This window comes from Condylura cristata, unplaced genomic scaffold (genome assembly GCF_000260355.1).
Source record: "Condylura cristata isolate star-nosed mole 26May11 unplaced genomic scaffold, ConCri1.0 scaffold00009, whole genome shotgun sequence".
NCBI lineage: Eukaryota > Metazoa > Chordata > Mammalia > Eulipotyphla > Talpidae > Condylura > Condylura cristata.
This window is the reverse complement of record NW_004567110.1, coordinates 39524778-39540693: the sequence shown is the minus strand read 5'-3', so window position 1 is coordinate 39540693 and position 15916 is coordinate 39524778. Positions and strand designations below refer to the sequence as shown.

General features: G+C 36.7%; 1 protein-coding gene and 1 pseudogene across 1 annotated transcript in view; both read right to left on the bottom strand.

Moving 5' to 3' along the window:
• Nucleotides 1–15916, bottom strand: part of MRPS28 (mitochondrial ribosomal protein S28) — a 76368-nt gene that overhangs the window by 37540 nt on the left and 22912 nt on the right. The gene's annotated exons all lie outside the window — the stretch shown is intronic.
• On the bottom strand, nt 4086–4533 carry LOC101621716 (annotated as a pseudogene).

Below are 15916 nucleotides of genomic sequence, written 5' to 3'. Positions count from 1 at the left end.
TGTTATTTCTCACAAATATGAAAAGTCTTTTGAAGTGATTCTGCTTGGTGGCTGTCAAAATAATTCTTTATATGAACCAGCAGCACTAAAGAAAAAAAAAAGTATGTATTGTTTGTAAAGAAAGATTTCATTAGAAGAACTTGAAAATAGTTTTCATTTCCAAGGGTGAAGATAGTGCTGGTGTGTGTTTTAGTAAATATTTTTAATTCTATATAGATGGAAGATGGAACTTGACTTAGAAATATTAACCGAAAATATAATTTTTAGGTGGAAAAGTATTTCTTCATTGTTGACCTACATTTTCAAAGGTAGAACAAATTTTGTATTTTTTAAATTCTAATAATACTCATCCTCTTAAATGCACTAGCTATGCCATTTCCCCCCAAAATTATGCTTGTGGTGAGGAAGGTTAAAAAAAAAAAGGCATTTAATCTGTGCTCCCCAAGGGTAAATGTCATCTGTTCTTCATCACTGTATTCCATTCCCTAGCAAGCAGGTAGAGATCCTGTGCCTAGCCACCACAGCTCAGTGCAACCAGCCCCAGCACATACTGAGATTTATGGCATGAAGGCATGAGCTGAGCTGGGATCAGGACTCCAGCTCAAAAGGTGCCATAGTCCATGGACACTGGCATCCTGATTGGTTTCTCATCAAAGTTCCAATGGGATTTCTATCTATTCACTTTGAGAGATACTGGATCAAGATACTTAGGAAACAGAATGTCAAAACACTAGGAAAAACCTTAAAGTTACAATTTCCTAGAACTGCTTCCCTCTATTTTTTTTTAATTTTTAAATAATTCTCTATATATTTATTCTTCTAATTGTGGTAACATTAGCATTTTCTCCTATTTCTTCATCAGTTCTATTTCAGATACATTTCATGTGACCAATGCCTGTGAATGAGAACTAAGACAATAAATTTTTATTTTAAAATTATATCCCGAGCCTGAAGCACACTGAAACCTAAAAAAAAATTATATCCCAGTCCCATAAATTATAATATTACAAAGTAACAAATTGTATAGATGAATAAAAACATATGGTAAATGGATTTCATAATTATTGGGAACACATATCTAGATACTTTCTCTTCTACTAATCTAAAAGCAGTTCTCCAATGTCTATGATGTGCAAAGACTAATTTATACATTACTTTTGTTCTTAAGACTACTGAATAAACTAGAAAGGATAGGGTTATTAACAATTAGTTGCCATAAGCCTCAATTCACAGCAACACTCTATGCCAAGAGAGCAGGGCAATGAAACCTAAAGATAAAATCAGTAGCCATGTAATCAGAATGAAGTTATAAGAGGCCGACACTCCCAGTGACGTAGTGTGATGATGGGATTATATAAGATTGAATCCTCAAAGGTACCTTTGCCTTATGTTCTTTAAAAGCTAAAGCAGAATCAAGCTTACTCAATCTGGAGCCATGAGAAAGCACTGCGTTATCAAAGGAAAATACATGCAAACAGCTGTGGCAGAGACTGTTTTAAAGTATCCACCTTGTTGAACATTTAGTCTTCCTAATCTATTATCTATTTCATTTAAAAATCATTAATGTCTGGCATATAAGAACCTAGACACAGAACAAAACACCACATTTTTTGGCGCGGGGGGGGGGGGGAGGAAGAGGAGACGAAGAGGGTATGGGTAACCAGATGTCAATAGCTGCAGCTGTGACTACATAATTACCTGTTTGCATTAACGCAGACCACAGTTTAGATTTAATAGGTCAGATGACAATGCAGCAAAATGCATTTAGCCTATGATTACAACCCTTTTCAAACATTCTCTCACTCGCAACTTCGACCCTGGGAACATAGCAGGCACAGACTTAGGTCAATAAGAAACACTGGCCGGCACAATAGGCCTTGCCTCAAACAGCGCTGTTGACAGACACCAGCACAAAGGAAATGAATAGAGTCCCCCTCAGTTCTCACACAGAGCGAAGAATGACTCAGTGTACTGCTGCTTTGGTGCTCTGTTTGTACAGTGTATACAGCTTTTGTCCTCAGCCACTGTTCACAGCTCAATGGGGGCTAAAGAGCCAAGGAAGTGAAGGCGGAAGAATGCTCCACACTCTTCCCTGTGGCCAGCAGTTGTATCCATGTGGACATGACAGGTCAAGTGAGAACTGAAAAGTCACCAGATGAAACTCCTCCTATCCCAGTTTACATGAGTAAAGTGATTTTTGAGTTAAAATACAAAAAGGCACTTTTTAGATTACCTAGAAAAGTCACCATTACTTTATTAATAATAATATAGTTAATTGAATTACTGTTCTTTTGGCTTCTTCTTTTCTGTATTATTTCTCACATTTTCCTTTCAGAGGCTTGAGTTACATGTAGTGACATCAGTCCTGTTCAATGTAGAGAACTGAAGTAAAGCATGCCACCAGAGACTACTGGGTATTGCCAGAAAGCAGATGAAGACATAAGATTCCGTTAGGGGTTCCAAGGCATTAGTACAGCTGGCACTGGCATTTCTTTTCTTGTATCTTACTAGCATATTATTTAAATTAACTACACAGCTCTCTTCATGCTTACTTCCCATGGTTATGGTGGTATAACAATAAAGAACCCAATTCAGGGATAAAATAGAATTTTAAGTCAATTCAGTGGAAAACATGAACAGACAAATTTTACATGCTTTAGACTGGTTTGCTTGAAACTGACCAAGAAACCTAGCCAAGACAAGGGACCGCTCTAGTAGAGAATGGAAGGCCACTGCCCTAAGCCAAAAACATCTCAGCATGACTGCATCTGCATTTAAAGGTGCATGTTTTGAAATAAGACTGTTCCAATTCTGGTTCTACCAACTATAGCTGTATAACTCCTTGTATCTTCTGCATATATAAAATGGGATGTCTGACTTTATTCAAAAAATAACTGTTAGGATAATAATAGTATCTACTCCATTCATTGATGTGAAGATAAAATAAGTTAATATGTGTAAGGGACCATGAAGAGGACATAGTAGTATGTAAGCATTTGATAAAACTGCCAATGATAAGTGTGAGCCCCTATTGCTATGGGTCCCACTACTACTATCCAGCAACTACAAACATGGTAAGCACCACCACCATTCTGCAGTGAGGTGACTGCAATAGCCAGGACGCTATGAAAGTTCTTACGAGGTGATAAGGGACCACTGATCTTGAGCCCATGAAGCTAGAAGGTATAGTTTCTAGTAAAAACATAAAATCATGTTTTATGGATGTGACACATGTGACAGAGCTGTATGGAAGATATATAAACCTATTCAAATTAAAGCTTGAAACACTCCCCACCCCCTCACCCCCTCCCAAGTCCTGGGTATAATAATCTAATAAGGAAGAGGGAGGAGAACAAGAGCAAACATTAACTGCTTGCCTGTTCTGGGGGTCATATATTCTAAGTGATTTATCTAAGGTACTGTTACTCTTGCAGTGAAGAAACTGAAGGACAGAGCATTAAGTAGCTCACTTAAGTAGTATGACTTTCAAGCTCGTGCTCAGAAACATTACAGTATGAAAGCAGTTATAACAACTTGCTAGACAGTACTATCCTTATTCATACCTTTAGTAAAAGAAGTCATTTTCTTAGAAGGTTCTGGCATAGAATCAAACCATATCATTATAGTAACCTCATAAATGATAATATACCATGAATTAAAGCATGTTTATGGTATATAATCCTTTTTTAAGTATATGCAGCTGATGACCACATTTACTTAGTAGGAGTCAAAAAGTTCAACATTTAAGTGCTTTCATACCTTCATGATCACACAACCAAAATTATTAATTTAATCTTAGATGTTAGTTATACATGCAATGATTCTCAGATATCAAGAAATTAATGAGAAATAACTGACTTGAGGTTAGATGTTTTAGGCAGAGAAGTATTTCAAAAGGGAAAAAAATGGTTTTCACTGTTTCAATAACTTTCAGAATACTTCCCTGTATTTAAATCTCTCGACGGTATTGGCCAGTGGAATCACTACCAAAAAGATTAAGGAACTTTTTTTTTTTTCACTGCATAATCAACAATTTTAATTGACTTAACAATCAGTAAAAGTGCAGTTACATGAAAAGTTCCATATTTTACATGTTCATATTGTTTCTGCCTTTATTTGTAAGGTGTTGAAGGTGGGACCCACTCATGAATCTTCTTTCTAGTGGTTGAATAAGGTACATTGTTGTGGAGTGCCACTCATGTTGAATTTATGGTTTGTCCAGATGAATTTAAGAGGAGTAGGTGGTTTTGTTGGAGGATCATCAGTCAGACAGTGAAGCCAACGGTGTCATTCAGGGGGCACCATGCTTCCATCCACCTCCCACAATGTGTTTTTGCCATTCATTTTGGTAGTCTACATAACCCACTGGTGACAGCCAAAGAACTGCTTGTTGTCTTCATAGTCCTTGTTTCCATATTTGTCTTCACCCACCAGTGTGCCGACCCTCACATCATTTGCCCTAAAGAAAACTTGAAGATAGCTGCTAAGAGCGCTGTGGCCAGTAACGTGCTTTAGCACCTGCACTAACTCCATCTTGCCCCACAGGACAAGATTAAGGAACTTTTAACTTAAAATTAACACTTAAAAGTTCACTCCATGAGACTAATTTATTCAAAATCTAAACTTGTAAGCATATACAAATATTTATGATTTGATTTTAATTAAATTAGAAATAAAGGTAGGAGAGTTCCACATCCAGCAATATTTCAGAGTAAGTAAATGGACAGAGCTTCTGCTGAAAAGAAATAAACATAGTGGCTAAAATGTACAAACTGGCATTTTCTTTAATTGAATCATAGAGCTGGCAATTTAGGATTATAGAAAGACAGAAAACAAAAATAAAGCTGGAATTCAAAGAGTAAACAGAACACTGAAGCCAAGTTTTATAAAAATTGAGCTTCTTTCAAAATTTTCAATGGTATTTTATTTCTTTGTTTATTTAGGTTGGATCGAACATTATCAGAATTAGCACTTTTGAGTGGGAAACAGTGATATGTTCAATCCAAATGTCTAAACTGAACTGAAAATAAGAAGGCCTGATCTGTATATCTAATCATTCAACACAAGTATGTTGTCTAAAGATCAAAAAATACTCTTGAACCAACAGGCCTGGTATAACAGATAACACATCTTGGAAGCATATCTTTGACAACAGCCAAGAAAGTGAAGCAGGAAGTATCATGTGTGGATCCTCACTGCTGGCTCTCAGAAATAGAAATTAACCTAAACTCGCTTAAGATGAAAAAGAGAGAAAACGAAGACATTATAAAGATGCATGGGTGCTTTAAGAAACCTTGCATACAGGTAACTTCAGGAAGGGCTGGACTCAAAAACTACGAAGTCAGGAGAGATGGGTAGTAATCTCTCATGATTCTCACCTCTTGTTACATAATTTTTCTTTCTCTGAACTGGCTTTCTATATTCTTCAGTATGCAGGGTTTACTGAAGAATAGACAGCTGTTCAAAGTCCTTGAATTTACATGCCAAAGCCCCACATGGGAAGAGACTTAACATCTTTCTCTTGTTTCCAATTCCAAATTCCAGTGGGTTGGATCCAATATGGTTCAGTTACCTACAATGACCTATTCAAGTAGAAGGTCATATGATTTCACCAGAGCTGCCTAAAGACCGCTGCTTGGGTGGCCAGGGTTGCTACAGATGTCTTATTTGCTGGTAAATGCAAAAGGCACTTGGCACAAAGAAGTAATAAATGTTATAGATAGGCAACACACATTCTGATGGAATTTTCACCATTGCTTTTGCTGGGTGGGTGGGTGGGTATCCAAGTGGATATTTATGTCTGAGGTGCTGCCTAAGGCCTTGGGTAGGGAGATAGGACATCATTTGGCCTCAGACAAAGAAGAAGAGGGCAGATTTCCTCAAAAGCAGACAGATATATGGTCTAGCATTGCCCCAAGAGTTAATGGGCCACATGTGAACAGAGACGCGCCAATTCTTTTTGTTACCCTTTTACATTTGCATAGGCCAGAGCCACTACTGACAGGCTCTTCTCCCTGGAGACTTTACTAAATAGTTTTGAGTTTCTATTTACTATACAAACAATATGTTTGGTCTCAACTCACATAATTTAGCACATACTATTTATATGATCCTGACTATACAGGTTAAAATAAGTAAAAGGATTGCAAAAACGATTCTGTTCACCTTTCAGGGAAAGCATGATTATCTACCCTTTGCTCAGCCCTGTACAGTCCAATGTAATCTTTTCTCTCACCTCTATCTCCATATATATATATATACACACATATACATATATATGTATGTGTGTGTATATATATACACACATACATATATATGTATATATATGTGTGTGTATATATGTGTATGTATATATATGTGTGTATATATATGTATATACACTTTGAAATCTTTTTAATCTGTCTCCTTCATCCATCAACAATATTAGTCATAAATTCTTATTTTAACTTGTCTGAATTTTTAGAATAACATCCTAATTGATCTTGCCTATAACTCTCCAATATATTTTACACTCATTTTAATAATAGCCAATTAAAGCAACAATCTTGTCTGTGTCATTCCCCTTCTCTACTAATTACGCACAGATTATACAGCAGAGCTCCCAAGCTATATCAGAACAACCTAAATTCCTGGCTCTCATCCTAGACTTTCTGATTTGGAATTTCCTAGAGTGGGGCTTAGAACTCTACCTTTTCAACCAACGCCCCACTGGATTCTTAGGTTACAGTCTAGCATCAATCTTTGACCTTATTTTATGGGACGGCTCTGTGATATAAAGTCCAGACCCCTTGAAAGGAACAGCAATTTACAATTTGATTCCAACCTACCTCTTTCTAGTGTCACTCCTGCAACTGTACCTCACTATCCTTCTCACAGCATGCAAGCCTTTCATAAGGCTGGGTACCCATATACTTACCTTCTTTTCTCTACTTGGGGAATGTCTAATCTTTCTTTAGGAATCAGTTTACATTTATTTAAGTGCATAGAGAAAAAGTCAAAACGTTCATATAAAAAAATTTCTATTTTTGGTTCTTTCTCTATATATTTAAATAAAATGCCTCAGAACTAGGCTCAATATTTCCTTCCTTCTTTGACATTCCAATAGATGTCCAAGATTTCCAAATTGTTTCTGCATCCCTAGTGAATGACATTATTGTCAGCAGAAACAGTACATGAAAACAGCATAACATGGAGTATAAAAGTCACCTGTCACAAAGAAAATATGGTATTTAAAATGAAAAAAGTAAACAGGAGAAGTAAACTTATGCTCAGAAGTAAAGTGAACTTCTGGACCGTTACTGGATACATTTTTATTTTTTTCTTACTTTGCTGGTAAAATTTTAAGGAAGGGGAGAAACAAGATACAGAGAAATCTGGTCAAAGAGCTGGCACATTTCAAAGAGCACATTTCTCCTAGATCCATTAATTATTCTGTAAATATTTACCTGGCCCCTACTATTATACAAGCTTGTATATAGAAGTAAACAAAAGAACTGGGAGTATGGCATTTATCATGGGAAGAACCTCTATGTTCCAATAAGTTCAGTATATTTTATATGCTGTCATAATGAATATACAGCTCCACCTCCAAATTATCACCACTGCATTTGTACTAGCTTTGATAATTTCCATTTTACAGCAAAATCTTGTCCTTGCCATTCCTTTTCCTGTCTCTACTTATTCCTCAGAGGAATTAGAAAACACTTACTAAGATTCTGTAAGTTAAAATCTCTCTCACTCCTGGGTCCTCCCTGGTGGCACAAGGGTAAGCACAGCACTATGAAGCTAGCCGCAGCCACTTTAGTATGGGTTGGATCCCTGGCCAAGGAGATGACCCACATGGCACCTCTCCTGTCTCGCCCACTGCTCCCCTCAGCAGTGTACTTCGTTGATCTGCCTGTTCTGCTCCCCTCTATCTCTGGGGAATCCTCTCACTGCCCCTATACCTCTGGCCTGTATCCCAGTTCAGTATGCATAAATAAATCTTAAACAAACAAACAAACAAACGAACAAAAAAAACCGCTCTCATTCCCATGTCTTCAGATCATGGGTTTTAAAATCTTTTTTTACTCTTAAGATTTGTTTTATTTCTTTATGCATATAAGAGCTAGGGTGTAGGCCAAAGGCATGGGGTTGGGGAAGAGGTGAGAGGATTCACCAAAGACAGAGTGGTGAGCAGAACAGGCAGATCTACTGAAATACACTGCTGAGGAGAGCAGCAGGCGAGACAGGAGAGATCTGCTGTGCCATGTGGGTCACCTCCCTGGCCAGGGATTAAACTCAGGCCAAAGCGGTGATAGCACCAAGACTTAACCCCTAGGCCACCATGGAGGCCTCAGGTCATAGGTTTTAAACTTATGTTCATATAACCCTGAAGGTTAGTAGGTAGGGGGAGTCTGTGAACACTCTTAATATTACATGCAAAGTGTGCATGTATACATACGTAAGTGCGTGTGTGTAAATTTTCCTAGACAATGTACTTTCACTGCATTCTCAAACAGTCCAGGACTCCCAAAATATAAACAATCTCTAATGTATGAAAATTCCTACAGTTCTGTCCTATTAAAAAGGTTGCTGTCAAATAACATAGAGAGCACTTGGTAAATTCCCTATCTGACATTTTAGAGCACAATTTAGAATTTTATGATCAATAAGTTTTGGTCATCTGTTTTGAGTACCAAGTTATGTATTCAGCCTGTTAGACAAAAATTTCATCCCCCAAAAAGCTGTTTATAGAATTTCGGCTCCAGCAACTCTTGCAATATAATCCTTGTGTATAACTGAACCACAGAAAAATAACTCCTTAATTTGTGGTTAGAATAACCACTGCAGAACAACCTACAGTGGGTGGCACAAAACTATCACAATTATAAAGTAACCAAGCAAATAATATACTATGTCTATAACAGATAAAATGTTATAAATCCAAAACATACATTGCTATAAATAAAGTCTGTGGTTATTTGCTGAAATACTCTGAGGAACACTGCAGTTACTTCTCCTGAGTTTTGTGTTTTACAACGCAGTAACTGAAACTATTTGACAGTAGACTCAGTGGCACCACTTGTATTGTTTGGGCTAAGAAACGAGGTGAACTGTACTGCATAGTAACTTTGGGAAAATGCTGCCTTTAATATAAACAAACAATGGACTTTCCTTCAGAAGCCATGATAAGGGAGCGGGAGAGCAGCAGAGTTAGTTCTACTAAATAAACATGCCTGCAATGTGGGGAACCATTGAACAAGAGCAATCAGTGTGTCTGCATATTTGTTGACAGTTATAATCAGTTCATTTCCCCCAAATTAAAATCAGAGATTTTAGAGTTGGGAAGGCCCTGAAAACATCAACGGGACAATGGAACTGAGGACAAAAACTGGTGCACAACGGCCTCAAATTCACAAAACAGAAAGAAACTGAATCTCTTGATTTATGTTGCCATTCTTACAACTGAAAAGTTCTTTAAAAAAAAAAAATGGAAATATGGCCCTCCCTGGTGGTGTGGCGGGTTAAAGCACTGCACTAACAAGCTTAAGCCACTTCCGTAAGGAGTTTGATCCCCACCTGCCCCGGAGGTGACCACATGGCGTGGCAGACCTCTCCTGACCCGCCCGCTGCTCCCCTCAGCAGTGTACTTCGTTGATCTGCCTGTTCTGCTCCCCACTCTGTCCCTGGTGAATCCTCTCACACTCCGCATCTCTGGCCTGTACCCCAGTTTTGTATGCATAAAGAAATAAATCTTTAAAAAAAAAAAAAGGAAATATAAATTCACCTATCATCCAACTCACCCATTTAAAGTAAGCATTTCAATGACTTTAAGAATAATCACCAAAAAGAGCTGTGCATCCATCAACCCAATCAATTTTGGGAATTCTGACCTTAATTTTACCCACACTCATCCAATCTCTGAAAAAACAAAAATATGGCTTCAAGGATTTATGATGTAATTGTATTTTCTAGAAAGTAAAATCAGTGGATTGCCACCCCTTTGGAAATGAGCACAGAACACACTTATTTACTATGAGTTAAAAAATAATAATTAGAACAGAAAGAAGGAAAACTTGTTACCTTAATTATCATATTAATGTTTCTTTACTAACAAAAGCTGAAAATACTATCAGAAAATTCCTGAAATATATCTTAGTAAACATTTTTAACTAAAAATTATTCGGTCACTAATTTTGTTTTATATTTCATTACAAGATAGGATGAGACAATCTACACCTTCAAAATTCAGCCAACCTAGAAAGGTAAACAGATTTTATTATGAAAAAAAAAATTCAAGAAGAGAAAGTATACCTACATAGATGTTGCATCAACGTTCAAACAAAACATTGCATGCCGATAATGTGGGTATCAGAATTAAGAGACAGAATTGGAGAAACAGATTTTTGGAGTGAGAGACGTGGATAATTGTTGGAACGAAGGCAAAGAGGCAGTAGAGTAATTCCATGTTCTTTTCTCCCTAGAAGCACTCCACGAAGAAAAGATTGAAAGTTTGTTTTCAGAGCCTTCTCTCTATGTAGGAGGGGCCACTGTACTCAGGTCTGACTGGGAAACATAGACCAAAGTCTGGAAGGGTTTCTGTTTTCTTGATTAAAAAAAAAAAAAAGACAGTAGGGCCCTCCCTAGTGGCGCAGCAGGTTAAAGCGCAGCACTAAGAAGCTAAAGCCACTTCAGTATGAGTTTGGTCCCGCCCTGGAGGTGATCCACATGATACTGCAGACCTCTCCTGGCACACCCACTGCTCAGCAGTGTACTTCATCAGTTTGCCTGTTCTGCTCCCCACTCTGTCTCTGGGGAATCCTCTCACACCCCTGCACCTCTAGCCTGTACCCCAGTTCTGTATGTATAAATAAATCTTAAAAAAAAAAGGACAGTGAAAGTGACCATGCCCTCCCTGTTCTCTTCTGTCACCTCTTGATGACACTGCCTGGTTGTCTGTTTAGGATTCAATGCCTTCTTCCTTTCTTACCACAGAGGAGAGAGAATCTTACACCCAGTTGCAAGAAGCGAGAAGTCAGTGATGGTACTTTTAAGATGCTAAAGCAACTCCAAGTCAACAACAGCCACAATTCTTATGCAAGAAAAACAAGTTTCTCTCTATGTTTTAAGCCACTAGTTGTCAAGTTTGCTGCTATTAGCAATGGAAAAAATCCTAAGTGATTTGAAAATTTAAATTATCTGAGGTTCTTCCTTGTGTGTGAAGTAGGTGTACTAATAGTAAGGTATGTATATACAGCATCTGACATGTACAAAAGGTTCAATAATATCAGATGATAACTGGTGATAGTAATGATATGAAGGCGTTATTTAACTTTCCACACAATCCATTTAAGTGATTACTACTATTACATCTACTTTAAAAAGAAATCAAGGCTTCAAGAAGTTAAGCAACTTGCCCAAGATTATGTAATCAATAGCTTCAGAATCCAAAATTCATGAGTTTTTATCTCAGACTTTATGAGCTTAAGCCAATATGATGCTTAGAAAAGTGACTAAAGAAAGTAAGAACTAACAGTTAATAATTGTTGACTACAATGGTTATAATACTAGACAACTATAAATGAATAGATATCTCCTAATTTTTAACTGTGGAAAATAATAAGTTGTCATTGAATTCACATTAATTTTATCTTTTTTTCCTTATAATTGAGGTAGTGCTCATTTCTTTACTGAAACAGGAATATTCAATACGCTAATATAATTTACTGTTTCTTTGTAACACCAATGGAAAACTAGTACAGTATATCTCCACCAATAATTCTAACACCCTATAGTTAGCTAAGTGCTTTTGTGACTCCTGTCTATCAAAAAAGTAAGTAATGAATATTTATGGTGAACTTATAAAGTACAAAAAAAGACTATCAGACACTTTTAAATGTCTTTCCCAAAAGATTCAGCATACAATTATTTTCCTCACTTAAGATTCATTTAAAGGGAGACTCATAACAGCAATTTTTGTGGTTATCATTAGTTACCACCACCATCATCATCATCACCAACATATATAGAATGTATATTACAAACTAGCATAAGCTAAACTTTACTTTTAGAACATTCTCCTTCAAATTTCAAATGTCTTCTTCCATGAAATAAATGAGACAAAGAACTTAAAATTCATGCTGAAGACACAGTATTTGTAAAACAAGTTAAATTCAGAATTAAAGTTTCTAAATAAATTACATTCAGGAAACAGGCAGACTAAAATATTTGCAATTACAATTAGGGAAAGATACTTAGTTTCTGGAATAGGTCTTGAGACTTCAAGAGTTTATGCTTAGCTGTTAACTAACCCAAAAAAGGAATGGCATTATCTTTCCAGTATATAAAAGAATATAATATAAAGGCTAAAACAAAATGTATGATAAATGAAATAGAAGTTTTGAGGTGAGGTTAACTCAAGTAAAAATGCTGAGTCTCAAAATGTGTACAATTTTTTTTGAAAGCTAAATAATTTGAAGTCATATCTTCAATACTGAATGCAGTATAAATACTTGATAATCCCATTTCCAAAAATGTATGTAAAATAAAATGCTTTCAAGGAAAATATATCAAGGAAGATTCGTTGACTTAGTAAACTAAAAAAATCACACAAGCAATAACAGAAAATCCACAAGAACATTGTAAGATTCTCAATCAGTACTAATTAAGGATCTAATTATACCTATTTAATAGCTAATTTGCATTTTAAAAAGGAACACAAAGTATTCTATTTTAGGCCCCAAATTATGGGTATGAATTAAAACTTTAAAAGAAACATAATTGTACTATATGGAAAAATCTTTTCTTAAAAATTAAAATAAGCTAAAAACAAAGCATCATATTTCCAAGTATAGGACTATATTGAACCTAAGTATTTTCTAATTTGCCAAATAAAAGGAAAAGATACATATAATCATAGACATTTGTAAGTGTCATTTATAGGCATATGAAGTGCTTTTCAATTACTATACTGCTATGGTTTTTAAAACTGGGAGCTCCAGAACACTCTTTGAACGATTCTCTTGATTCCATATGCCTAACATTTAGATTCCCATTAAATGAACTTTTACTGCACATTCTGACTGATACAGGATTAGAACCTAGGCCTCTTGCCCTCCATTTTCACTATTATTTCAATAATTGCCCTGCCCAACTTTCCTGCCCATATCCAAAACTATGGTATTTCCTCCCTATGATTTTTAGCCTCTACAATGTTAACAGAACACTTTTTAAGGAATGTAGAAAAACAACAAGTAGAAAGAGAACCAAGAAAAATAAAGTATATAACACTTTCAGAGAAGACTCAACAGAGTTCAATACTTCAGGAACTTGAGCAAAAACTGTTGGAGAGATGACTCGGTAACTGATGAATTTGAGAGGCTGCTTTCAATTAATACAACAGAAAAGCCAGAGCCAGGTATGCTGAACTGAGTATGAATGGAAATCTACAAAACAAGGGTAATTTTGAGGACAGGAAGAAGTAGAACAATAGTTTGAAGGGAATACTAAGGTTAAAAAAATTCAAATTTGGCCCTCCCTGGTGGCGCAGCGGGTTAAAGCACAGCACTGAGAATCTAAAGCCACTTCCTCATGAGTTCGATTCCCGCCTGCCCCGGAGGTGACCACATGGCGAGGCAGACCTCTCCTGACTCGCCCGCTGCTCCCCTCAGCAGTGTACTTCGTTGATCTGCCTGTTCTGCTCCCCGCTCTGTCTCTGGTGAATTCTCTCACCCTCCGCATCTCTGGCCTGTACCCCAGTTCTGTACAAATAAATAAATAAATCTTTAAAAAAAAAAAAAAATTCAAATTTAATCAAATACCTGGAAAGGACAATATAGAGAAAATTCAAGATGTAGAATAGAAAATTCAGGTAGTATTGGGTTGAATCAATAATTTTGAGAGTCAATAATTTTGTTAACGTAAAGGTAGAAAATAGTAATATTTAAATGGAACAAGTTCATAGTGTATAAATTTGACTTCAATAGAAAGGTAGAAGAGATAAGAGACCTGAGTAAAAAAGCTAAAGTAATAAGAAACCTATCAGAAATAAAGAAAAGAATTTTGAGAAACTTGAAGATGGATAACATGAACCTATACTGAATATACCTGGAAAGATTACATTACTTCTCCAAAAGGATCCCATCTGCTATTTTTAAACTGGTATTTCACTTTTAGCAATAAAATCTCTTCAACTATAATAGGGTGCTGAACTGGAACACTGTACGATTTGTTCAAGTGAGTGACTCACATTTAATGTGGCACAAATTTGCACTGAAGGCACTGCTTTGTTTTTTGTCACTCTGTTTTAGTTTTTGTTGATAAAAACAGAAGACAGAAAAACTGAGAGCCTCGTATGAAGCTGTTAATTCCAGGTCTACTGATTATTCTACTGTCTAGTTTTCTGTAATTTCGATGTCATACTGACATAATTTCAGAGTAATCAATGTCTAGAAAAAGACCTCCGGGTCCTGCTCTCTGATCAGCTCTTTTATTTACCCCACTCCCATACTGCTGTGAACTTTATATTTCTAATCACCTGGGCTAGAAACCTCAAACACTAGGCATTAAATCTTAACAGTAATTTCTTAGAATAGACTCTTGCTCATGTCCTTTCCCTTCACTTCCATTCTAACCCAGTCCCTACACAATCTGTGCCTGGATTATTACAATTTTCAGAACCAGCTTTTCTGTGTCCAATTCACCTCACATCACTACTAGTATCTTCATTTCAAAGCCTCAAGATCCAAATACCATTTCTCTGTCTCTCCACTGTCCTAACTTTTCAGCCTGAAGTTCCAAATTTTCTGTAAGGACCCTAGCCCATCTAGTAAAGGATTTCACTACTCCCTAGAACTTTAGCTAAGTCACAGGATCACATTTTAAAATATGCACGTGTGTTTTGTTCACACCTCTTTTGAAAAGGTAGAGACTAATTCCCTTCCACTGGAATGTGGGTTGGACTTTGTGACTTGCAAAGGAATGCAATATGGCTGAAGAAACAAATGTGTGACTAGGTCATAACAGATATCACAACAGTGTTAAATTTTCTCTTAAAGTTTCACTCTCAGGAGGACACAAAAAGAGCCCAATAGGAGGTCCACATCAAGAGGAACCAAGGCTCCTGCCAGTAACTATCACTAACCTGCCAAGTTTGTGAGGAAACTACCTTAGAAGCAAATCCATCTTGACCAAAATCTCATGAAGAGTCCCTGAGCCATAACCAATAGACACTCTTGGATCCCCGACCCACCGCTGTTGTGTGAGATTAAAAAAATAATAATAAAAAAAATGTTGTTTTAAGCCACCATGTTTTGGAGTAATAAGTTACATAGATATATTGATAACTAATACAACCATGCCAACCTTATGCTCAATTCTGGAGCATCGTTCATGCTCTCCACTACCCCCGTCCCCAAGGTGTCGTCTTGTCATCCATCCTTATCACTTCCCCTGTCATTTGACTATAGCTAGAGTTCCATCTCTTTCAAGAGGCCCCTTTGTTTGTTTATGAAATCATTCCAACTTTCATTTTCCAAGCTTATCCTTTGAATACCTCTATGCTTGATCACACCATTCACTTCAGCATTTATTCATATAGTTTGGTAAATGTATCCTTCCTCTTAAAGATGTCATACAGTTCTAGTAAACTACATTTAATGAACTATAATTAAGATGCACAATAAATATTTACCAAGAATTGAATACATATATGATATGAAATTAACATCAATATAAAAACACATTGGGGGCCCTCCCTGGTGGTGCAGCAGGTTAAAGCACAGCACTAAGAAGCCTAAGTCACTTCAGCATGAGTTCGATCCCTGCCCCGGAGGTGACTCACATGGCGTGGCAGACCTCTCCTGACCCGCCCACTGTTCCCCTCAGCAGTGTTCTTGTCAGTTGGCCTGTTCTGCTCCCTACTCTGTCTCTGGTG